Below are 26,427 nucleotides of genomic sequence, written 5' to 3'. Positions count from 1 at the left end.
CTTTCACTGTGTCCCTCAGCAAACTGTCCCCCAAGAAATCGTGCCCCCCCCATTGTTGCAGTACTTTCTGCAGGTTGGCAAATGCAGGAGAATCGGGGGTCATATTTTTGCTAGGTTCATGAGAATAGTGCAGAGCTCTGCAGACTCCATGCTTCTGCCAGAGGTGGCAGACACAAAAAAGTGCCTTGTGGGTTTCTGGGATTTTTTTTTTAAATGCAGAAATTATGGGATACGGATGACATAATGGGATGGAAAAAGTTGCATGCTGGGAACTTGACTCCTAGCTCTCCGAGACCCCAGGCAAGTCATTTCTACCTCACAAGACATTGTGAAAATTTCCAAAAAGGCATTGCACCACAGGGCATCGCACAGGACACTGGGATACCTACCGCTGGTGCACCTCACTTTGCATCAAGACAAGCATTCCTGGTGAGTACATACAGCAGTGACTCAAATACATAATAATCTATAGAGAAGCCCCTAGAACCACATAAGATTGGGTCCCTAATCTAAGAACTATTGGAACTCATTTACAAAACTTTTCTTAAACATTAAATGAATATATTGTCTCATACTATAGAATTAGAATTTATAATCCCTATTACATTATGAGATATCTTTGAGCTATAATGTATCTTAATTAAAACTCTCTTTAGATAGGTTATTTCCTCAAAAAGCATTTTATCAAAAAAATCCAATTTAAAAAAATCCATTTTTTTAAGTTTGTTTTTTTTAAATCATTTATTTTTATTCATCCTGCCAGCTACTGATAAATTATTCTGGACCTTGTATCCAATGGCTATGCCTACTTCATTATCTTGAAAATGTCTTAGTTTAAATGGATTCAGGATTTCACCAAACAGGAGTTTTGCCCTTGGCTTCATCAGAGCTAGGATATCACCTCTTGAGCGTATCAGCTATTAAAAAAAGGAATATAGTAATAGTTTTTCAGGTCTTTAGGACCTATTTTCAGAAGTGCTAGGGTACTCAAATTCCCATTAAAGTAAAAGGGAACCAAGGGTCCTTAGCATCTTGAAAATTAGGGCTCCTTATTTTCAAGGTGATTTGGGACAAATCCAAGAAAGCACTGAAAGAAAAAAGCTCTTCCTAATATCCTGCCTAAACCATTCCTTCCTACCGTCCATCATGATTATGCCCGGTTTAGAATTCATGAAAGGTCACAGACTTAGCAACCGTAGTCCTCCATCTACAGAACAGGTTACACCACTGGCAATAGGCTTCCCCATCATGCACATAACCAACACACCAGAATCCTATTTTTAAAAAGACCAAAAGTAATCCAGCCTCCATGCTTGTTCAATCCTTGCCTAGAGCTGCCTGAATACTACAAAAGTAGCACCCACAAATTCTGATAGATATTTGATTCAACCACATTTGTGACCATTTTTGTTATTGACAAACATCTGCGCAAACGAGCATTAGGGGAGTAGCTCTTCTTTGATGCAGGCAAACAGGAAGAGTCATTCACTTTTTATCATCTGTTATTCTTTGGTTGAAGACGTTTCAGTAATCCAACAGGGAGAACAGGTAGCATATGGGTTAGCTGGCTAATCACACACTGAAGTTAATGAACAGTGAATAGTTGAATTGAATAGTCAACAAGCGATCTATGGGTTCAAAAGGTGTTCATCCAAACTATCAAACAAATACTTAGCAACAATGAATATATAGTCAGAAGCCAGGATCTCTTAAACAATTCGTGAACAAATAACTACATTTGTTAGATAACTTGCCTCCTACTGACATACTGCATGTACTACACAACTATAAATTTTTGGCATACGGACGTGGCATTGCATGGCATTACAAATCGATGCCTAGAGCACAACTGTTGACGTTTTACTTTTCCTGTCCTTTGAATACATATAACCTTATTTCCTAAATTCTTTTTGCAGTAAGAACCTATTAATTCTGCTGACTCTGTCTCCTGTCTTTAGCGGGATTAGCTCATGAGCACAACAGAAATAAATTGGAAACAAACATTGCACACTTGCCGACTACAGTAGTAGATGTGCCAAGGGTCATATAAGAATATTTCTATTGCCGTGTAAACTAGGGCTGGGTGAACTCATTTGAACGGAACCAAAGCTGAACCAACCCTGAACATTTCTTGCCATTTGAAACAGGTTAACTTTATTTATTTAATTTTCCCAATGCTCTGCACTTCCTATGCTGGGTCACCACTTGTAGTGGAAAATGGTGAAGTACCTTAAAAAAGGTTGTTCATGGGGTATTTTTTTACTAAAATGTACTTAAAGTTATATGAAAAGGGCTGTTTTCCCCTCCATTCCTGCAGTAATACATCCAGATGTATTTCTAGACAAAAAAGGTTTAAATCAGCTTTGAATTTCTGGATAATTATCCAGACCAAACCTCTTCATGGTCACTCATCATTGAATGTTGAATACCTTGGCTGGGTAGCAACAGAAGTCAATGTGACCTGATGCACATTTCCATCAGGTCAGACACTGGCCATCATGGTTTAAGAAAAACATTTGAAAAAAATATAGTAAGGTTGATCAGTATTTTCCACCCACTAAAATGCAAATTGATAACATGAAAGTGAACACAATATGATATTGCAAGAAAAGACTGCAAAATATTTCCAAATTTTGAATTTTTCACTAGAAAATTAGATATTTACTTGTATTTAATATGAATTATTTCAATGTTTTTTTTCAAATATATTTTAAAACACATTGAAACAAAACCCCCATATTCATACAGTCAAACATAAAATGACCTACTTCTTCAGGCTTCTGTCCTTAACAGACACAGAATTAAGCAGCACAAACCAAGCACAATCAACCCCTTTCTTTCCCATCAAATTACAATTCTCTCTATAAATTAAAATCAAAGGTGTGATGCTGTAACAGATTGCCAGCTCAGGCTAGACCAATAGGGCAATTCACTGATGTGTGTATATTAAAGAAATGCTAAAAGGTCATAGGTGTTCAAGTCAATTCACTTGTTGAATAGAACAAAGGGGGATGTTCTCACATTACATTTACAAGGCATATGCCCTGGTAATTACATTTGCTCTAAATTCATGAAAATTAATTAAATGTTAATGACATTGTTTTCACTTACCTATAAACCTGTTGATTGCTACCCCATTACATTATGTATTTCCTTGTACTTAGTTAACCCTAGATCAAACGAATGTATTAGCGTTTAGATGTGAGTTCACTTGATATGTAAAACTCCCTGATACTTAATGAAAGATTGTCTGAATGGCTGTATCTAAATGCATTATCTCTAAATTGCCCATTAAACAGGATTGGAGCCTCAGAACTGTAAATGATGAAACATTAACCTCAAAGCATGGGTCTTTGCATGCAGCAATGGGAAATCCACAAACTTTGTCTGCAGGTAGTCAACAAAGCAAGAGCCCATGCTGTGCTGAGAACACTTGCCAAACTGTTTTCAAATATAAGAAGGAACTATGGGAGCGACTCTGCATCTCTGGACTGATGAATTCTGACAGGGTGGAATTCTGAGCAAGTGGACAGAGGTTCCCAAAGCCATTTGGGGTAACTGAAACACTTCTGGAGAACCAGCAGACACTACATCTCTGACATCGTTTGGACTACAAACTTAAGATTCACCTAAAATGTATTTTACCTGCTTTAACCTCTCAATAACACTCATTTCTTTTTCTTAGCTAATAAATCTGTAGTTAGTTTACTAGAGAAAATTGGCTACAGTGTTATTTTAGGTGAGATCAAGAGTATACACTGACCTAGGGTAAGTGACTGGCCCCTAGAGGTTGGGAGTGACCTAATGTGTGGTGAACTTTGTTTTTAATAACCTTTCATCATAAAGGCCAATCTGTCTGGGTGGTAAAGTAGGGGCTGGAGACCCTAAGGGGGACTGTCTGTGGCTCCATGGTAAGACTAATATAGTGATCCAGGAGTGCATACCTGTTACTGGTTTGGTGAAATCTAACAATAGAATATGCTACCAGTTTGGGGTGTCTGCCCTGTTTTCTAACAGTCTGACCTGAGATTGGCACTCACAGCTGTGACACCCAGATTCTGTCACATACAAAGGAGACACACACAAATTAAGTTACACACTGTGCATATTCTCCTCAATTTATTTATATTTCTATATCAACAATAGTATGTGTCCTAAAGTGTACCTAGTTCCAAAGCTTCCACACACACTGAGCTAAGAGACTCAGGATCAAACAACAATACAGAATCCCTGGTCCCATCCTCATCTGGATGCTGAATAGATGTATTTTCAATTTGTTGATTTATATTTATCTCCATAGCATAAGCTCTTTGGAAGCTTGCGGACCTGCCACATATTGTTGCAGTAAACCTTACACTCCACCAAGCAACATAAACACACACAAATTCCTCTGGCTCCTACAGAACAAGGAAAGTTTGTCTCCAAGTACTTAATGATCAGTAATATTTAGAACTTCTGTAGCATTTTTAATTTTCAAAGCAGGTTACAAACAGTATCTACAACAGCACTATGAGTGCAGTAGGTATTACTGCTATTCTGCAGAAGGGAAAGCGAAGCAAACAAGTGGGTTGTTCAAGGTCACAAAGGAAACCCGGTCAGAATTAATACTCTGGACTTCCCAACTCCCAGTACGACGATTAAAACCTCTTTAACCACATGCTCCATCTCCTGATATAACACTGGAAATAAATAACACTGTCAACTAACTAAATAAATAATAAATAACACTGTCAACACTGGTTCTCCACTTGTGAGGTAACTCCCTTGTCTTCATGTGTCATTACATAATGCCTGCATTTGTAATTTTCACTCCATGCATTGGAAGAAGTGAGGTTTTTTTACCCACAAAAGCTTATGCCCAAATAAATCTGTTGGTCTTTAAGGTGGCACTGACTCCTTGTTGTTTTTGTGGATACAGACTAACACGGCTACCTCCTGATACTGGAAATAAATGTTTATGTCAAGTTGTCTGGAGTGGCTCATGAACATGAATACCAACCTCAGGGCAGGCTGTTACAAACCAGGGCACAAACCCCAAATTGGTTGTGTGTTCTATACTTAGATTTCACCAACTCAGTATCAAGTGTGAACTCCTCAAGCCCTGTAACAGCCTTAATATGGAGTCACAGACAGTCCTCTTGGGTACTCTAATCTACCCTGCCACCAAGGCAAGCTCCCCTTTGTGATAGATGGTCCCTTATACCAAAAATCACAACAATATTCAGGTTGCCCCCAGACTCAATGGACAAGTCACTTACCCCAGGTCAATCGCACACTAGATCTCTCACCAAAGTCAACAACACTTATAGCCAATCCTATAACAACTAACTAAAGATTTATTAACTAGGAAAAAGAAATTAGAGTGATTTACAAAAGTTAAAACAGGTAAATATACATACACAAACGAGCTACAGTTTTAGGTTCCAAAAGGTAATAAAAGTTGCTGTAATATGCAAGGAACTAAAGAACTCTTGTTTAGACATCTTGGCCCCTCAGAGTCCAAGCAGCATAGAGATAACAATTTCTTCTTGACAAGGATTTTTAGTCTTTTCCGTCCAGAGTTCAAGTTGAGGGGACAAGTGCTTGTGTCTTCTTCATGGGTGTGGGAGCAGTAATCAACAAAGTATTTTGTCCACTGATGTTCCATAATGGCTTGTCTGGGGGTTACGGGCCTTCTTTTGTTGGAGAGGAGATGACTTGTCATAAGTATTTCACATTTGGTAATGCTTCTCAGATGACTGTGAGGGTTTACAGTTTTAGAGCGAACACTTTTATAGTTAAAGAGCAAACACTTAAATATTACTTTAAAAACATAGGGAACAGATATCATAAGTGAGATTAATGCATGCAGCAATTCACAAGCATTTCATGACATCTAAACTCAAACACATTTTTATAAATCTAATACTAACACACAGGTGACCCAGTCCGGTTTCCAGCTATACATTTGTCAGCGTTCAGTGAGGCCTATGGGCCTAGACATGAGCTAGCATCTGGTCTGTCAGCATCACAGTTTACATACCATAACACATTGTCAGACCACAACGATATCTAACTTTAAGATTATTTGCCTCCTTATACTCTTTCCTCTCCTTTAAAAAATTATGTTATTTCTTTTGGGTTAATCTTAACAATAATAGTTCAGAATCTTGGAAGTTACAGGTTCTTCTTTGAAAGGAAAAAAATTCTTAGGTATTGGCATCTGTGACCAGAATTATTCTAAACTATGTTTTTAAATTGTTGCTTTGTGATGTTTTGTTTATCAAACTCATCTGCATTCCTCCCAGGAAGTGCTATCTTACTGTTTTATACTGCTGCTCATCATCATAGTATCTGAGTGCCTTCCATATAAAATCAATAGTAACTACAAAGTTTCTAGTAAAAAGAACAAGAGTACTTGTGGCACCTTAGAGACTAACAAATTTATTTGGGCATAAGCGTTCGTGGGCTAAAACTCACTTCATCAGATGCATGGAGAGGAAAATACAGTAGGAAGATTATACATATATACATACACACACACAGAGAACATGAAAAGATGGGGGTTGCTATACCAACTCTAAAAAGACTAATCAATTAAGGTGAGCTATTATCAGCAGGAGAAAAAAAAAACTTTTGTAGTGATAAAAAGGATGGCCCATTTCAAACAGTTGACAAAAAGGTGTAAGTAACAGTAGGGGAGGAAATTAGCATGGGGAAATAGTTTTAGTATGTGTACTCCTCATTCTTTTTGCTGATACAGACTAACACGGCTACCACTCTGAAAGTCTCTAGTGTCTTTCATCCAATCTCCAGTACTTCTCCTTTAACACAGTCAGAACTCTGCTTGAGAGAGGTTAGAAATAAGACGGGTGTTTGAATTGTGAAACGGTGCCTCTTGCAGAGGAAGAGCTTTCTCAAAAAGGAAGAGTTTGCAAAGTTTCCTGAAGATGGTCACTGGATTCACCTGATCTCCTCTGGAAGAGTGCTCCATAGCCAGATCCTCTCTTGAGAAAATGTTTTGTACCCAGCTCTCACATACTTTGTTGTCTGCTTTGTCTCTGAGGAGCGCAGTTGTCACAGTGATTGATAGAGTGCAAGTCTTACATAGCTAGAGTCCAGTTCATTAATTGCTTTGAAAATTAGGACCAAGGCCTGAAAATGACACCTGAAGCTGACTAGAAGCCAGTGAAGAGACTTAGAGTACAGTCCTGATATCCTTACAGTGCCTTGGGCAATGGAAAAGGCAGGCAATCACATTCTGTACCAGCTAGAGCCTGTGCATTATCTTTGCATTCAGCTTCAGATATAATGAGTTTCAGTAATCCAGTCTGATGGATGATCGTAGCTAGGTCCTTGGGAGGAAGAGATTAAGTTTCCCAGTGGGCTGGAAGTGAAGAGGCATTTTTGGAAAGTGATGCTACCTGGTCAGCCAAGCTCACTGAAGAGTCAGACAGGACCCTGGCACTTCACACCACTTTAACAAATGGGGGCTGGATGCCTTTAAAGGAAGGCAGAGCCAATGTCTTGGCCAGCTCTTTGAAGCACTTCCTGTTTCTGATCAGCATCATTTTGGACTTAGGGTCTGAGTTCGGCTTTTAGGCCTGCTAGTCTTTTAGCAGTGGTGGAGGATGCATCATTTGAGAATGAAGAATACAGCTGAATGCCATCAGCATAATGTAGGCAGTTGAACCCATAGCAGCTCACTATCTCCGCCAGTGGTCTCATGTAGCTATTGAAGAGAAGTGGGAATAGCATGGATCCCTGCAGTTAACTGTGTCAAAGGCTGCAGAGAGGTCCAGCAGTATGACATGGAGATCTTACCTGTATCCAAGGCCATGAGAAATCTTTCAGCGCCACTAGAGCTATCCCTGCTGTGCCCTGATTGTGACAAATCCAGGATACTGGCTGATGTCATGTGTTGGAGTTGGATGGTTACTATCCTTCTCAATTATTTTGCCCAGAAATTGGAGCTTGAAGATGGCAGTTGCAAATATTATCAGGGTCAAGTGTTGGCTTCTTGAGGATTGACTGACCCATTCTGTTTTTCCCAAGGAGGACAGTAGCTGTGCTTCTCTCAGGGACCCACAGCTGAACTCAAACCCTGCTCATTGCCCTCAGCTGATTCAGCTAATGAATCCAGGGTTTAAGACTGTGCCTGCTGGAGTCTTCAGGAATTAGGAGCCTGGGTGCGTTAGCTGAGAGAAACAATCAGTGTAGGTTCAGCTGTAGTTCAAGTGTTGGCTTCTTAAGGATTGATTGACCCATTCTGTTTTTCCCAAGGAGGCCTGGGTGCGTTAGCTGAGAGAAACAATCAATCAGTCTAGGTTCAGCTCCTCTGGAGGAGGCATTGATATTCCCATTAGTAGCAGCCATAGTTGTTCTCTGGATTTTACCTACCAGGTGTGGAGAGGTTCTGTTTCAGAGGTTGTGGCTCTAATATTTTTCACAGCTTCTTGAGATCTTTATGTGTGATGGGGCCAAGCTCAGTCAGAGGTGGTGGGGCGGATAATACAATGTGGTTGGGGTGGAATTTTCTTTCCCAGGTATCTCCATAAGTAATCTGTTGATTTTATCAGTGCAGTGTGCCAACAGCTCTTTACAGTGGTTAGCATCTGGGTTATGCAGTCTGGGTTGATTAGCCGATTCTCTAGGTAAAACAGTTCTGCTGGGCATGATTCTGCCGTGTTCATCGTGAAGGATTAGAAGGCTCATTTTGCCTCCTCTGCTGCCATGGCAGAGTTCGGCTGCAAGTGATGTTTGTGCTGCTGACAGGGATTCAGAGTGGTTTTTGAGCCACTGACATTCTAACTTCCTACCTGCATCCATCATCTGCCATAGCGCATCTGTGAACCATGCTGACCTAATGAACTGGTGTGAGAGAGTGGATGGTTCGGGGCTAAGGCAGTGGCTCTCAACCCTTCCAGACTACTGTATCTCCTTCAAGTTCAGATAGCGCAGAAAAGATTGGGGTCAGCTCCCTACGTTTTGAGCCCTTATCCAAATCAAACTCAATCACCAAACCTTTTGAAAGTTCTGTCATCACTAGTTGCAAACCCCCCCACAAAGTTGACCGTTTGGTGTGTATTCCTCTTCTAAGAGTAACTCAGATGTGGTTATTATTTCATTTAACTTGAACAATAAAACATTCCACATTCCTGTACGTACAAATCATGCCCCAAAATTAAATGCCTCCCCTGGTTTTGCAAAACCAAAAATCATGACCTCCCAATAATTCACAGATTCCAACACAAGAAGGGACCATTGTGATCATCTAGTCTGACCTCCTGTATAACACAGATCATAGAACTCCCCCAGAATCATTCCTATAGCATCTCTTTTAGAAAAAACATCCAATCTTGACTTTAAAATTGTCAGCAATGGAGAATTCACCATGAAGCTTGGTAAATCGTCCCAATAATTAATTACTCCCACTGTTAAAAATTTACACTTTATTTCTAGCCAGAATTTGTCAAGATTCAACTTTCAGCCACTGGATCATGTTATACCTTTCTCTGCTAGACTGAAAAGCCCATCATCAGATATTTGTTCCGCAGGTAGGCACTCAGACTATAATCTAGTCACCTCTTAACCTCCTCTTAGTTAAGCTAAATTAATTGGGTTTCCTATCTAGTAGTCTATCACTATAAGACAGGTTTTCCAATCCTTTAATCATTCTTGTGGCTTTGCACCCTCTCCCGTTTATCAATAGCCTTCTTGTATTATGGATACCAGAAAGGGACATAGTATTACAGCAACAGTCACACCAGTGTCAAATCCTAGGTCAGGGAGTGGCAACCTTTGGCACACAGCCTGCCAGGGTAAGCTCCCTGGTGGGCCAGACCAGTTTGTTTACCTGCCGCGTCCGAAGGGTCAGCCAATCGTGGCTCCCACTGGCTGTGGTTCGCCGTTCCAGGCCAATGGGGGCGGCGGGAAGTGGCGCGGGCCGAGGGACTTACTGGCTGCCACTTCCTGCTGCCCCCATTGGCCTGCAGCAGCAAACCACGGCCAGTGGGAGCCGTGATTGGCCAAACCTGCGGACGCAGCAGGTAAACAAACCAGCCCAGCTGGCAGGCCGTGTGCCAAAGATTACCGATCCTTGTCCTAGATTCTCATTTATACACCCAAGAACCACTGTGACCCAGACCTCTCTTGATGTCATATGGCAGAGGATGCTACAGGTTTACAGGGATCCTCTGTGTCAGATATATGCTTATTAGTTCACTAAAGAGTGACAAGTAAGGTATCTACCAAGGCTAGTAGCCCACTGGTCATCACAATCATTGCGAAATGTATATAAGAATAATATTTAAGTTATGTATCTATACTGAAAATTATGTTCTTAAGGTCTTGGAGAAGACAACATGCCTCGGACAGGTTCCTTTCGGGCAGGATGTAACAGATGTTAATCTTTCAGTCTTTTCATAGGTGTATTGTGCATTATTCTGCTTCAAAATCAGGGGCAGCTCTATGTTTTTTGCCGCCCCAAGCATGGCAGTCAGGCAGCCTTCAGCGGTGTTCCTGCGGGAGGTCCGCCAGTCACGCGGATTCGGCGGTGGTTCTGCAGGTGAGCTGCTGGTCCCGCCGAATTGCCACCAAAGCTGCGGGACCGGTGGGCCTCCCACAGAAACACCGCTGAAGGCTGCCTGACTGCCACCCTCACAGCGACCGGCAGGCTGCCCCCCACGGCTTGCCACCCCAGGCACACGCTTGCTGCGCTGGTGCCTGAAGCCGCCCCTGTTCACAATGGAGATCTATGTACATACTTAGCCTGATGCTAATCCAAAGATTTCAAAATTGACAAGAGAGGGAAAGCACAGGAGGAAAAAAAAAGGTCAGCTAGGGTCTCTTGTTTATGAAAAAGAACAAAGGACTGTCCTGATATAGGAAAAGGTACTTGGATCCTTTACTGGGGAAGCAAGCTGACACCGTGTTGTGTCTCGCAGAAGGGGGGTAATAGCAAACCTGACAGTAAAGTGCTAGCAAGCAATTCTTTATTAGACATGAGAGTATCTTGTAAATTAAGTCTAGACTCTAGAATGTGTGCTATGATTTTATTCTGTGTGTGACCATTTGTTTCCAAAGCTGCTTCTTGCTGTCATTGGAATCTCTATTCTTTGCTAAATAAACTTTATACGGCATTTCTCTATAAATATATCTAAGTGGTGTTTGTTAAGCAGAGTGGTGATCTGAGGTGGCAAGCTGGGGTTTCTGTACTGTTTCTCTGGAAGCAGCAAATCTGTGAGTGTCCAGTGGATCAGGGGCTGGACACTCCAGGGAGACACTTGTGGGGCTTAGGGGTTGCAGTGTGCCTATCACTAACCTGTGGGAAGACAACAGGGTCTGTGTAGGCCTACATGGGAGTGCTTCTGTTGCCTGTGGCTGGTGGAATCGGGGAGCTGACCCACGGTAGGCATGGACTAGACTTTTTCATGCTAAGGGCAGGGGGTAGTGAGCTACCTCATAATTCTGGGCACTCCCGGGAAGCATCACAATCACATTAGCCCTTTGGCCACAGTGTTGCACTGGGAGCCTACCCCCAAATCTTTTTCAGAGAGTCTCTAGTTCCCAAGATAGAGTCCTCCATTCTGTAAGTATAGCCTGCAGTCTTTGTTCCTAGATGTACACATTTACATGTAGCCGTATTAAAATGCATATTGTTTTCTTACACCCAGTTGCCAAGTGATCCAAATATCAGTGACCTGCCTGCTTCTTTATTTATCACTCCTCCCAAGTTTTGCGTAATCTGCAAACTTTATCAGTGATGATTTTATGTTTTCTTCCAGGTAATTAATAATAATGTTAAATAGCACAGAGCTCAGAACCAACCTGAGGCACCCAACTATAAACATCCCTGCTACACGATGATTCCGTTTACAAATACATTGAACCTGTTAGCCAGCTTTTAATCCGTTTACTGTGAGCCATGTTGATTTTATATCATTTTAGTTTTTTAATCAAAATGTCATGCAGTACCAAGTCAAATGCCTTACAAAAGTATAAGTATATTATATCAACACTATTACCTTTATCAACCAAATCTGTAATATCAAAACAAAAAGATCCTGTTAAACTAACTCAATATACCTTCCATAACCCATGCTGATTTGTGACATCCTTATTTTCCATAGAAATTCAGTCATCACATTAAGCGTCAAGAAAATGTAATTTTCAATTTCTACACTTACTTTTGGTCAGATGCACTTTGACATTAAACAGAAAAGAACTCTGGCTGTTAGCCATTTTTAAGTTTCTTTCCGTTCTGCTTCACACAAATACACTTTGCATCTTCTCCACTTGACTAAGTAAGACTGATAATGTCAGTATCTTTGGAGCATGAATAAAACTAGTAAAAACAGCAGATGTAATGTTTGGCTTTCAGCTTAATAATTACACCCTTTTCTCAAATTTGCTTTAAAAGATTTAATGAATGTAAAATATCCATTTAGATAAAAAAAGAACACCTGAAACATAATTCAGACACACAGACTTCCAAGCACACCAACAGAGAAGCGGCCAGTAGCTGAAGTGGACAGTTGGCCCATTATACAACAATGCACATAGCAATTCTGCTCAGCAAGGAAACCTGGTGCCAGGAAGCAATACCACTGTAAACATTAGCTTTTCTACGGCAGATTTTCATTTTCAACTTAGATTAGAGCAGTAGAGCTGACTGGTCTGGCACTATTCGAAAGTGACACACACGGTATAATCCTGTAACCCTATTTTCATTTACAAATTCCGAACACCCATTTCATCCTCAAAAAAAACAGGAGTACTTGTGGCACCTTAGAGACTAACAAATTTATTTCAGCATGAGCTTTCGTGAGCTAAAGCTCACTTCTTCGGATGCATAGAATGGAACACACAGACAGGAGATATTTATACATACAGAGAACATGAAAAGGTGGAAGTATGCATACCAACAGGCAGAGTCTAATCAATTGAGATGAGCTATCGTTAGCAGGAGGAAAAAAAACTTTTTGAAGTGATAATTAAGATGGCTCATAGAAGGTGTGAGGAGAACTTAACATAGGGAAATAGATTCAATTGGTGTAATGACCTACTCTGAAACCTGCCATTTCATCCTGTCACTCTCTTTGCAGGCAAGACAAACATGACATTCCAAAAAAAAAAACAGGATTCCTAAGTATTTTCTCAACTGCCATGTCTGGGACGACAACGAGGTAGTTTTCACAAACACCTTGTAAGTTAATTTACAAATGGCAGATAATTCTCTGTATTAACCCAGATGCCATATGATTAATTCTTTGAATTAGCCCAATCCTACATCCATGACTTCTGTCTGAGGGAAACTGACTGAATTCATGAGTACTATGAATAAACACACTTGGATTCACTATAAGTTTAACTGTGCTAACTACCAAATGTTAGTAATGCTAACTCATAGTACTAGTAAGATGGGAGAAAAGAGTTTGGATAAGGTAAGTGCAGACCTAAGCCATCACCCAAAACTTGAACCAAGATCAGATAAACTTTTCCCCTGTATTAATCCCCCCTGCCTCTAATTTTCACATGTTTCTGTAACTCTTTGTTCTGGTCAGGCTTGGAAGCAGTGAAATATTACCACTGAAGAAAGGTTTTTCTCTCAGTACCGCTGACGCTATTAGAAGCAGCAAGTACGAGAGTCTTATGAAAGAGCCTGTTGAGAGATTTTGCACATTTGAAATAAGGCTCCAAAACGTTGGGTAATGATCTGAGCAAAATTCCTCGAGCTTCTGAGCACTCCCTGTCACTAGCAGCAGCAGAATTATAGCTAAGTGAGCATAACCATGCTTTGGTTAACACAGGTAGGAGGGAAACAAATATATTGCTGCACAGCATCTGGACCATCTCTCCGATAATTTGATGTAAAAGTCAGGGACAAATAAGATATAAATCCTAGTGAAAGGGTTCAAAACTGCTTCAAATCAACCTTAGATGATACCTGTAATATATACCTTTTCTTCAGAGTTATGACTGAAATTGTTCCATGGGCTTACAGCTGTATGTATATGCCTACTTAGCTGTATGTACCGTGTCACAAGCTCTTTACCTCAAGTTTCTCGATTTGGAAAACGTGAGTTAAATCAGTATTTAAGCAGGGGGTTGGACTAGATGATCTCCTGAGGTCCCTTCCAACCCTAATCTTCTATGATTCTATGATTCCTAAGTGTGGTAACGTTTATGAAGCATTTTGTTTTTTATTTTCAGTGTATTACATGGGGAGAAGTGTATCATGACAAAGCAATGCATGAAACTAGTTACTATGGTTTCCTCCTATGTTCATCAGTTTTGTAGGAGGAAAAGTCAACATTTAGTATGGAAACTTTCATCTTTTAACTTGCAAATATGCAAACATTTTAGGTACAGGACTTGAGACTTACCTCAGACACATTACCATACACTGTATCTGTAAAACTCTATGACTTCGTTGTTGATCAAAATTTCACTAATTGCCTCAAATCCACCATTTGTTGATATGAATCAAGTGCCTGCAATATGATTTTTGTCCATTTCACAATACATGTTGGACCATATGGGCTAGTTTATGAAAGGTTCATGGGAAGCAAGAATGGCAGCAAAGGAAAGACCTGTTGCAGTAATTCTCAGTGAGCATGACAAATTACTTTGAGGGTTTTTTTTTTGGTTTTTTTTGGTGTGTGGGGGGAGAGTCATGGAAATTTATGGAGGCCTTCCAGTGATGTCAAGGCACTCTGCAGATAAGAGCGTATGAAAAATGCCATGTGTTGTGTATGTTCCATTATTCTCAGATTCTGAAGTTGGCGTTATGATTTTGTTCCTAGAGATAGTGTCAAGAAAGTTTCCCCCAAGATTTTCCTGTTTAATGGCTCTATTTTCAAGCCATACAAAATAAAATAAAAAAGGTTTTCTAAATGCAATGAACATGAAGCTCACTATTGACGTTTTTCAAATGTGACCCCGGAGTCCCTCAAGGAAAAACAGGCAGTGAATGTAGAAAAATAATTTTGTTTACTGGGTGGATTATTTTTGTGGAAGGTCATTCTTTTTTTAACTACTTACATTTTATTCAAACAAAAGCACTGTTTTACGTTGGAACATTATGTGCTGCACTTAACCACTCCAAGTATGGTTTTATGCATGGAAAGAACTTTTGCTACCGTTTGAGGTTATGAATTCTTATTACATAAGCACTCGAAAGCAACAGAAGCTCTCAGCTTTAGTTGCATTTTCAATTTATATTGTTTTTGACTGAAATTACAAGGTCAACTTTTCTACAACCTGAGTCCACAAAATGGGGGGAGGAGGGTAAACGAAGATTCTTATTTGTTATAAAATTGCTGAATGTAAAACTAGAATAGCTAGTTTCATGCCCTGCTATTGTCCCCATTTTGCAGTTGGAGAAATGTTTCTCCCCCTCCTCCATATTTCTGATTAATTTGCAAAACTGTGCTATGGACTGCAATCCAAGTATTGCTAACCTCAAGCATTCAAAAACCATGACATTAGCTTAACAACAGTGAGGTTTTTTTTTTTTTAAATTAATAAAATTTGGTTCTATTTACTGGTTTTCTGGTTTCTGAGCATTTACATTTTGGTCAATTTTTCAAGTTTTCTCCACAACTATGAGGGCAAGCCACATGACGCCAGAAGGTGGGGCTTTAAGAAAAACCACCAAATATTGCGAAATGTTAAAATTATGAGAGTTGATAACACTAAAATTAGCTTGTAACATCATTAGGCACTGGCCACAGACACTGTTGGCACTTTACTTCCAAGGGCTCCATCTGACATCTCTGACCACGTTGAAATGCAATAAAACAGAACATGAAGTCAGATTTCCAAGGTTTTATGGCTGAACTGTTAAATCTCAAACAGGAATATTCAAAATAATTTACAAAATATAATGTAAAGTATGTCTGCAAAAGTAAAGGACCTAAGACAGGCCTGCACAACTCGTAAAGCTGCGAGGGCCACATTCCTCCAAAGAAAACAGCTGAGGGCCGAAACCTCCCAGCCCGAGGAAACACCCTGCCCCAGGGCCGCCCAGCCCTGCAGAAACAAACCCTCCTTCCCCAGCGCCGCCCCACCAAAACAGCTGTGGGCCAAAAAGGAAGGTTGGGGGTGGGGAGGTGATACTTTATTTTAAATCAACAAGGGGCTCCCAGCTAAAGAGGTGGCTGGGAGCCCTCAGGGTCAAATTAAAGGGTCCGGGGCAGGGCCGGGTTCTAGGTTTTTTGCTGCCCCAAGCAAAAAAAAATTTGGCTGTCCCCCTTCCCAGCCCTGGGCTCCCCCCGTACCCTCCTGCTGCCCCAGTCCTGGGCTCTCCCCCCACCCACACACACCCCCTGCCACCCCAGCACTGGGCTTCCTCCTTTCCTCCCCACCAGTGCCCTCCCTCCACCCTGCTGCTGCCACAGCCCTGGGCTCCCCCCCACCAGTGCCCCCCACACCTCCTGCCGCCCCAGCCCTGGGTCACTGGTAACTCGCTCCCAGGGCGGGTCATTCAGCCGGAATGTTGGATGTGCACAAAACATAGACAGGATTGGTTCCCATATGGTTACAGAGCTGCAGTAAAGTGGAACAATTTTCAGCTTGTGTGATTGGAGGATATCTGGATGCATATTATAAGACTGTCCTCCATAAATGAGGAAAAGTTGAGGTGCCTTTATTATTCTTTCCACTCTTTCTTTCTATAGGGAATTTGCCAATGCAATATCACTGTCTTCCTTAAACAAACAAAAAGGCAATGGCTGTTGAAAGTAGCAATTCCAGTCCTAATAAGCATTTCTTGCTCAATTTTATCCTACTTTTTCTACAGCAAGTTACAGTGGATCAGTATATTTGATTTGGGAGAAACAAAGTAAAAGCTGCCCAAACCGAGCTTGAGCACTTCTGAATTTTGAGGTGTTCAAATCTGGAAGGCAGGTGCTGGGAGTGGGAGAGGGCTGTGGGCTCCATGGGGGAGCATGGCAGCAACTATCTGGAGCTGCAGGAGCCAGACACGCTGGTCTGAGTGGCACAGTAAGCGGTTTGGGGGTTGGAGAAGGGGTAGGAGGTTCCGGGGGGCAGTCAAGGGACAGGGAGCAGCGGGGGTTGGATGGGGCAGAGGTTTGGAGGGGCAGTTAGGGGACAGGCAGTGATTGGATAGGCATGGGAGTCCAGGAGGTTTATCAGGGGACAAGTAAGGGGTGGGGTTCTGGGGGGAAGTTGGGTGGGGTCTCAGGAGGGGGCAGTTAGGGACAAGGAGAAGGGAGGCTTAGATAGGGGCTGGGGTCCCAAGGGGCAGTTGGGGCAGGGGTCTGGGGAGGGGGCAATCAGCGGCCAGGGGCTGGGATTCAAAGGGCTCTGGGCTGCTGGCAGCCGCGGGGTGCCCTGAGCCCATTAAAACCCAGCCCCGGACGGGATTTAAAGGGCTCTGGTCTCCCTGCCCCTGTGGGCAGCCCAGAGCCCTCTGACTCCCGGCCACGGCTGGGATTTAAAGGGCTCTGGGCTCCCCGCGGCTGCCGGCAGCCCAGAGCCCTCTGACTCCCGGCCGCGGCTGGGATTTAAAGGGCTCTGGTCTCCCTGCCCCTGTGGACAGCGCAGAGCCCTTTGAATCCCAGGCCTGGCTGAGATTTAAAAGCTCTGGGCTCCCTGCTCCTGCAGGCAGCCCAGAGCCCTTTGGTTCCTGGCCGCGGCTGGGATTCAAAGGGCTCTGGACTTCCCGCAGAGCGCCGTGTGTGGGGGATTTAGAATCCCCCGGCGGGCCGCACAGTGAGGCTCCGCGGGCCGCATGTTGTGCAGGCCTGACCTAAGAGCTTAAGTGCTCTCTTTAATTCACTGACCAGACAGGCATAGTGCAGGCAAGCAGAATTGTATGCCTCCCTCCCTCACCCCACACAACCTGGGAAAGGGTTAATATGGGCAGGGAAGGACGAATATGGACCTGAAAAGCCAGTTAACCTGCCCAATTAGAAATTAGAAATAAAGCCCAGCTGGGGTCAGTAGGGTTTGGTGCCATAAAGAGTTGAGTGAGCCCAGATGAAGGGAGGAGACCTAGAGGAGAAAATGTAGAGAGGTCCCTCTCTCTGTGAAGCAGCCTGAAAGAAAGCTGAACAGACAGGGAATTCCAGGTGTAACCTGGAAGCCTGAGTGGAGGCATGTGCCCTGAGGAGCGTAGCCTGCCTGAACTCCGAAGCAAGAGGAAGAGTGTGCAAGTCTCTTGGGTTGATTGTGGTTATACAGGATTAACAGTATGGAGCAGCAGAGGCACACTTGCGATGAGATGGCTGCCAGCTGAGCCCAGCTAGGCTGAAGGTTTGGTTTACAATCTTTTGAACTTTGGTAAAGGACTCCATAGCCCTGGAAGGAGCAGGACTCTACAGAAGTGGTCTGGCAGGAGGACAGGACACTCCTATGGCAAGAGTAGACCAAAAAGTTTGTGGAAACGGAGGCAGAAGATGCTGCATCACCAAATCCAGCCACGAGGGGCTGTGTTGGGGCAGCAACTTTGCCACACCACAACTTCAGTAACAACCAAGGGGTATAACAATGAACTTTCACACAGACGGTAGAAGACTTTGCAGATGACATCAACCTGCTGTCACATATGCACAGAGCTTTGCAAGTTAAAACAAATTCCCTCCAGGACTATGAACTATTGGTGGGACTGAAAAGTCTACATGGACAAAACTAAAGCCATGAGAATCAACAAAAGAAAGAACACCAAAAATGCTTTCTGGGATTAACACAGAACAGGTCTGACAGTTCACAAATTTTGGCAGCATCATAAGAAAAACACATGGAACTGACTAAGACATTACAGCCAGAAAAGCAAAAGCCAGACATGCTGGCAACCCGAAAGCCAATCTAGAGAAACAGAAACTTTGCCCTCCAAAACTAAACTTCAAATATTGAACATCGTAAAATCTCTTACTATATGGCACTGAAACTTGAAGACTTATCAAGACCTTACTATCTACACTCCAAGTTTTTATAAACTGCTGTCTTAGACAAATCCTCAATAACAGATGGCCAGAACGAGAAAAAAAAAAAGTCATGAATGGAGATCTTTGGGATTTTGCCTTCTGCAAAGCATGAGTTTGACACTCTAGGTCAGGGGTCGGCAACCTTTCAGAAGTGCTGTGCCGAGTCTTCATTTATTCACTGTAATTTAAGGTTTCACGTGCCAGTAACACATTTTAACATTTCTAGAAGGTCTCTCTCTATAAGTCTATATTATATAACTAAACTATTGTTGTATGTAAAGTAAATAATAGTGCAGCAAGCGGAGCGGGGCCGGCGGCTGGTATCCCAGGCTGGCATCGGGCTTAGCAGGGCCAGTGGCCAGGACCCCGGCTGGCACTGGACTGGTGGCTGGAACAGAATGCCACTAAAAATCAGCTTGCATGCTGCCTTTGGCACACGTGCCGCAGGTTGCTGACCCCTGCTCTCGGTCTTAAGCACATACATATATCTGTTCTCCTGTTCCTTTGGTTTATAAATGGGGAAGGGGAAAAAATAAAATCTTTAATTCCATCAATTGTACAAAGTAAACAAACCATTTTTAAAAAATAAACAATTTTTCCTCTAATCTCTTTCAGCTATAGACATGTTACTTGCACTTATAACAGGTCACAGAATTTTCAGGCAGGAACATGATTTGAGTTGATTGTCCCTTTAAAATGCTAATCTGAGATCCCCAAAGAACAAATATTTCTCTGCATCTAAGCAGTCAAAGCCTTGAGACTGTTAACATACATTCTACTCATTCCTGGGTAGACCATGCCTCTAAGCATCTGGGCCTAGGATATGACACTTTTTACTGGAGATATTTATGAGTGGATGTAGCCAAAGTGCTTACCATGACTTATTTTTCTCCAGTGTATGATCCAACTTTTTCATCCAAACAGCAACAGTGAGAAGCGTGGGTAGGGAACATTTACTCATATAATCACCCATTCAGTCTCAACAATAGTAGTGATACAGAGACAAGGTGGGTGAGGTAATATATTTTATTTATCTTTTATTTTATTCTGTTGGTGAGAAAGACAAGCTTTTGAGCTACACATAGCTGAAGAAGAGCTCTATGCAGCCCAAAAACTTGTCTCTCTCACCATCAGAAATTGGTCCAATAAAAGATTACCTCCTCCACCTTGTCTATCTGATATCCTGGGACTGACGTGGCTACACCACCACTGCATACAGTATTAGCAATATTTTCATGCATGTCATATTCTGCTCCACCCCAGATCCCTGGGTGGACCTGCTAGGTTTTCACTTCACTGGCAACAGTGGGGCAGCATGAGGCTGCTCAGCAGTCCCTCTGGGATATGAATTGATCTCCTTTTTGCCCATATGCACCAGGCTGAACAGAGGTTGCTGACAGCCCTTATAACGGGGATATACTCCATTTTTCAGGCTTTCATGGCAACGATCTAAGGATAGAATCAGGACTTTCCTCTAAAATAGATTGTTGCTAGAAGTATTCTTCGGTATCCCAGTAACACTTTCTAATCCTCTTTAGGCTTAACTCAGCAGCCACACTTGTGTCATCGAATGCACATTCAGAAACATTTACCACCCCTTAGTCACATACACAGAATCATGAAGTTAGAAGGCATGACAAGGGTGATCTAATCTAACCCCCTGCCAAGATGCAGGATTTCTTGGGTCTAAGCAGCCAAGGCACATGGCTATCCAGTATCCTTTTGAAAACCTCCAGTGAAGAAGCTTCCACAACCTTTCTAGGCAGTCTGCTCCATTGTCCGACTGTTCTTACAGTTAGGAAGTTTTTCCTGAGATTTAATCTAAATCTGCTATGCTGTATGTCTTGAAAATGGACTCTGATAAAGAAATCTTCAAAATATTTTAGATTTTAATATTTTGCAGATGTACACATTCACATTAAAAAAAACAAAAAGATTTTGCTGCTTCAATCTATAAATAATATGGGACAGATCCTCAGCTGGTTGACTTCAATGGAGCAATCCTGATTTACAGCCATATATACTGCTATGCACATACACAAAAAATATTTTCAAAATATGCAGCTCAAATTCATATGATATTTACAGTAATTCTAAAGTTATTTTCTGACTCTTATCTGTTATACATTTTATTTTTGAGGTCCATAAAACCTATCCAGTACCAGAGCCTTGCTCTAACAACTTGGATCAAGAGCTTCTTAAAAATAAACATTCATCTTGACTGAGAAATGGTAACAGGGCAAAGAACAGAGTGCTGAGATATCTCTTCTCACCTACTGTCATTTCTTGAGTTATTTGATTCAATAGTAGTAGTAGTATACTGGAGTGTTTCTCCATAATGAAATCAAGGTACACTTTTTATCTGCTTCAACCATCTTCAGCACTTACTGATTAAGGTACAGAGCATCACACCTTACTTCTGTTGAATTACACTCACATCCAAATCCTGTCCCTATCTTCCTGCATTTGACATTAGAGAAGGTATTACATAGAACATGTATGAGTTAAGATGCAGAAAATATCTTTCAGGTTACACACTGGAGATAAACATGTTTAGTATATGAAAACTAGATATTTGCTTTAGTCATTTTTCAAAGATGAAAATTGGCAAGATTACCTACTCCAATGGCTGCTGAGTAAACAAACATATGCTTATTTATTAGAAAATTCTGCACGCTGTAAATCTGATGCCACCTGATCTCATTAGAATAAAGCGCAATTATATCTCATTAAAATGGATGTGTGATGGAGACCAAGACATATCATATGACCAGGGCCGGATTTAAGGGCAGGTGACCCAGGCGACTGCCTGGGATGCTGGGCTCGGGGAGCTCCAGGCTCAGGGTGCTATTTTTGCTGTTAATGACAAAAAGGAAAGTAGAAAGTAAAAGTTTCAGGTATTCCATACGTGTATTCATTTTTCACTAACCTCCTAGAATGATCTGGAACTTTGTAGGATCTCATGGAACCTTCCAGATTTTCTGAGAACTACATTTTCCTCAAACCTCCTAAAATGTTGTCAGCCATGCCCTTGTGGGCATATAAGGGGCAAGGCGTCACCAGTCAGTGAGATATAAGAACCAAGTGAAGTGAGAGCTCAGCTGCAATATTGTGAACCTTGTTTTACTGTGTAATTGTGAAAGTTCAAGCCTTAACACACAAGTCTTTGGATCAGAAGGTCTCAGATATATGCGCTTATTCTAAAGTCTACTTCATATTGGGCCAAACCCAGTCCCAATGTCCTTCCTGCCCCCAAAAGCAAATTAGGGGACTCCACACTGGGATTGCAAAGACCCCCTTTCCTTCAGTCAGGGACCCACTCACCTCAGGTCCATTTTCTCCAGGAACAAGGTCTGATGAATTGGGAATGTGGTTGTGCAATTTACAAATTCTGGTTGATATTGTGAAGTTGTATTATGAAAAACATAAGTTGTATCATGAGCGCCCATATGTATGTGGATCCACCACTGCTGACAGGGCTTGTAGCAGGTGCACACCAGACAGAGACAATGCAAGCATTAATGTATTACACACTTTGCACAGAGGCTGTTATATGCTTCACAGCTGCTGAATGCCCCTGAGAGAGTTGAACCTTAAGCAGAAGCTTCACACCTTTGGGTGGAGTTCTGGGAGAGGGTGCATTTAAGTAACTAGGGTATTTCAGGAGGCAGCGCTGCCCATTCTTTAAGTCCCCTGATGAGTCATGTGAAAGGCAGGCAGCCATTAACTTTTATTTTTAAAGAATGAGGTTATCTGCTTCTTGGGATAGCTCAGAAATGCAGAGGATCAAAGAACTGAGTAGGGAGAGCAGAAAGACTGAAAGAGTGGAAGTACATGGGAAAGAGGGCATAAACAAAGGAAGTTGGAAACCAACAAATTATGTGCAATATGAGAATACATTATTCCTGACCTAATGGAATAAATTAGAATGCAGAACACTAAAAGCAGATATGATTATTTTGTCTTCGAAGTCCCATGTACATCCATGCTGCTATTTGAATAACAATACTTTATTTTACTCAGGTTACTATGTGGAAGCTTAATTCCTTTTGTTTTCTAACTTTTATTAATAAGATAACAATTACATGACATACACACAACAGATATGATTACAGATTCTCCATCCCCCTCCTTTGAGAGGATATGGAGTAAATAGTGTAGAAAATACTTTAGTGGTAGTTTGAAGGTTGAACTGTAACTCTCAAAAGGGCAAAAAAGAAGAGAAAAGGATAGACCGGGCAGAACTAGAAAGGTGCTCAATGTTTTGTACATGTCATAATTAATATATTTTAAACTAGATTTGAGCATTCCAAATAATCAAGAGCAAGCTTTCCAAACGTCATAACTGGCCCTATTGCCCTGTAGGTTACTCTCTCATATGGATCAGCATTTGAGAGGATCATGCTCTATTCTATACCATAATGAAGGAGGTCTTTCCAACACACCCAAGGAAAACTCCCCACCCATCTTTCAGAAAATTCTCTACCTTCTTTTTGTGCCCATTGCCTTCTCTGCTTGTTATTCTGAAAATGAATATTTGATGGCTTATACACATCACTGCATATTTTATTTATAATAAAAATCATAAGATAGGAGATACAGCATCAGTTTGCAGTTCTTCAACTCCCTGCGGTACATTGTCATGAAAACAAAGATACCAAAAATAAACTGAGTGGGTGAATATGAATTGAAGGAAACACAATAGTTATTAGAATTTTTAATAGGGTTAGAGGAGGTACAGGCCCATTCGCACCTCACTGGCATGATGGCCTTCTTAATTTAGACCATTAATGGACTAGGATGCCCTAAATCATTGAAGAGTAATATCTTTGCCCTTTTAAAGAACAGTGGTACTGGCTACTTCCAACTGGAATATCAGCACCATTCGATTGGAACCAGAAGGATGGGAGCTCTCAGAAGTAGGTAATGTAAAGCAAGAGAAAATGAAAAGTAAATTTAAAGCAATTATTAAATAAAATAACTACAATAATTGTTTTTAAATCATGTTATGGATTCACAAATTCAGCAACTGCTAAGTAAGGTCTTGAAAATTTAAATTCACTTGTGCCCCTCTAAAATCCAGTCTTCCTTGCAGGGCCACCCAGAGGATTCAGGGGGCCCCCACCGCCAAATTGCTGCCGAAGACCCGGCACTTCAGCGGCAGGTTCCGGGGCGGAAGGACCCCCCGCCGCAGGTCTTCGGGGCACTTCAGCGGCGGGTTCTGGAGCGGAAGGACCCGCAAGAGTTTTCCGGGGCTTCCCCCCTCCCACCTCGAGAGAAAGAAGGGACTTCTGGGAGATTGTTTCCAGAGTGACAACAGGCTTTTCAACACAGCATTTTATAATTTTTTGTTTTTAATGTAAAATTCAGTTTCTTTGTGCAGTGTTGGATCGATGGTCCTAGAAAATGAAGGCTAAACCAGATCATCATATTTAATCCCTTAAAACACTATGGCTAGGGTATTAAAAAAGAGCCTAAAAGAGGGGTTAGATGTCCAAATCCCCTGAATTTCAATGAAACTCAAGTGCCTAACCCCCTTAAGTGACCTAAAGACAGGTTTTATGTCCCATTACCAAATGCCCTCAGTCCTCCAATCCAGTGCCAGTGCAACAGAAGATGTTCCCAGATAGTGGTTCATGGAGCACTTGTACTTTCCGGAGAGCTGGTTAGTCAGATTTCCTCCTCCTTCCAGCTACTAAATCTCATTAAAATGCAACTATAGTACATTAAACGTTGGGCTAACATCACTTTGCCATGGAAGCAATAGCTGCCACAAGGATATTAGGAATCACAAAAGGTGTGGGGAGTGGGTAAGGTGGTCTGCAAGATTATCAGAAGGGAGCTGTCCATAAGACAATCTCTCTAAAAGATTTGCACAATGAAAAGGTCTGAGAACCCCTAGTATAGAGGAAATGCAAGAGCTCCCACGGGGGTGGGGGTGGAGGCAGTTTCTTTTGTTCTCATTGTCAAAGGCATTCTGGGGCAAAAACTCTTACTCCCCTCCACATAAGGTAAGGATATTACCATGCTCACCCCACTCCCTTCCAAGTGCCCCTCCCCCCCTCATCCTTCCATCTCTCCCACTTCTTTTAAAATGTGCTAGAGCTACCAACAGCAGCTCCTCTGCCTGGCATGGGTTGTCATGTTTTCACACACACCCCTGGGGCAGGCTCTGTTCCTGCCCCTCTTCTTATTTCAAGGGATGCATGGGGATCACCATCTTCTACTGCCCACACAGTCCCCAGGGAGCCAGCAAGATGAAGACTAAGCAGAGCAGAGTCTGAATCAAAACCCTGGAGCCAAACACTCCAGTCACCAATCCCCAACATCAGAGGAGAGGGGGACAAAACCTAGAACTAGGGGAGGCACTAGGCATAAGCAAACTAAGAAACTGCTTAGGGCCCCACGCAGGTCTGGGGTTGGCGGCAAAAGGAATCCGATTTATTTACACAAGAATGGCCATACGGGGCAGATCAAGGGTCCATCTAGCCCAGTCTGGCCCGGCTTCCAACGGGGCCAACACTTGATGTTTCAGAGGGAACGAACAGAACCGGCAATGGTGCAGCAATCCAGCCCCTGGCGCCCATTCCCAGCTTCTGGGGAAACTGAGGCTCAGGACACCGCAGCAGGGGGTTTGCAGCCCTGGGGAGCTTGGCTAGTAGCCATTGCTGGACCTACTGATCATCTCTCCCCCCCCCTTCTTATCGAAGGTGTCTGAGCACCGCTGGCGCTGGCTCTGTGTTAGCTTGTGGAAATAAGGGGGTTACTATTGGGGGGGGGGGGTAGCCCCGCCTGTGCCCAGCGCTGCCCCGCCACCCGGCTGCGCTCCCCGCCCCGCACACCTGCGTCGTAGAAGGCGTCCAGCACCGCCGTCTCCCCGAAGTCCAGCTCCCCGAAGTTGACGGTGGTGAGCTGGGCCCCCTGCGCCTCGCAGGCTCGCACCAGGCACTGCAGCGCCCCGGCCTCCGGGCTCCGCGCCCCGGCCCCGGCTTTCGGGCTGTCGTTCAGCACGTACACGGCCCGCAGGGAGCGCTGCCGCGGGGCCGGGGCGCTGCCCTCCGCTCCCGGCCCCGCCGCCTCGGCGCCCGCCTCGGCCCCGGGCTGCTGCTCCGCTTCCCCGCTGAGGAAATGCGGCTGCTCCGCCGCGGCGCCCCCGCTGCCCTCCATGGCGCCCGGCCGGGGCCCCGCGCTACATGGGGGCGCTGCCGCCTGGCCCGGGGGGGGGGACGGGGCGCTCAGCCCGGGCGCGGGGCAGGAGTTGGGGAAACTTCTCCGCAGAGCGGCCGCGGAGCTCCGGCGTCAGCCACGCGGGGGCCGGAGCTGCGGCGCCGGGGACAGGGACCCGCTGAGCGCCCCGACCCGCCCGCTGCCCGCGCTGGGGAGAAGTCGGCTCCCGGCGGCTCCCTCCCAGGCGGCGTCTGCAGCTCCGCACCCGGGGGTGGGGGGGGGGCAAACAGCTGGGAGCGGGGGCGGGGCCCGGGGCAGTACTAGAGCC

The 26,427-nt window shown here is 43.2% G+C and overlaps 1 protein-coding gene across 1 annotated transcript in view; it reads right to left on the bottom strand.

The window, feature by feature from the left end:
* LOC120394496 (mitogen-activated protein kinase kinase kinase 15-like) overlaps positions 1–26,044 on the bottom strand; it is a 156,967-nt gene extending 130,923 nt beyond the window's left edge. Inside the window, 1 exon segment of the mRNA XM_039518722.1 lies at positions 25,775–26,044. The gene's annotated coding sequence lies outside the window, so the exon portion shown is untranslated.
* Between the last annotated feature and the right edge of the window lie 383 nt (positions 26,045–26,427).

The sequence above is a fragment of the Mauremys reevesii genome, unplaced genomic scaffold (assembly GCF_016161935.1).
Source record: "Mauremys reevesii isolate NIE-2019 unplaced genomic scaffold, ASM1616193v1 Contig61, whole genome shotgun sequence".
NCBI lineage: Eukaryota > Metazoa > Chordata > Testudines > Geoemydidae > Mauremys > Mauremys reevesii.
The sequence above is the reverse complement of the archived record's forward strand: the minus strand, read 5'-3'. Positions and strand labels throughout refer to the sequence as shown.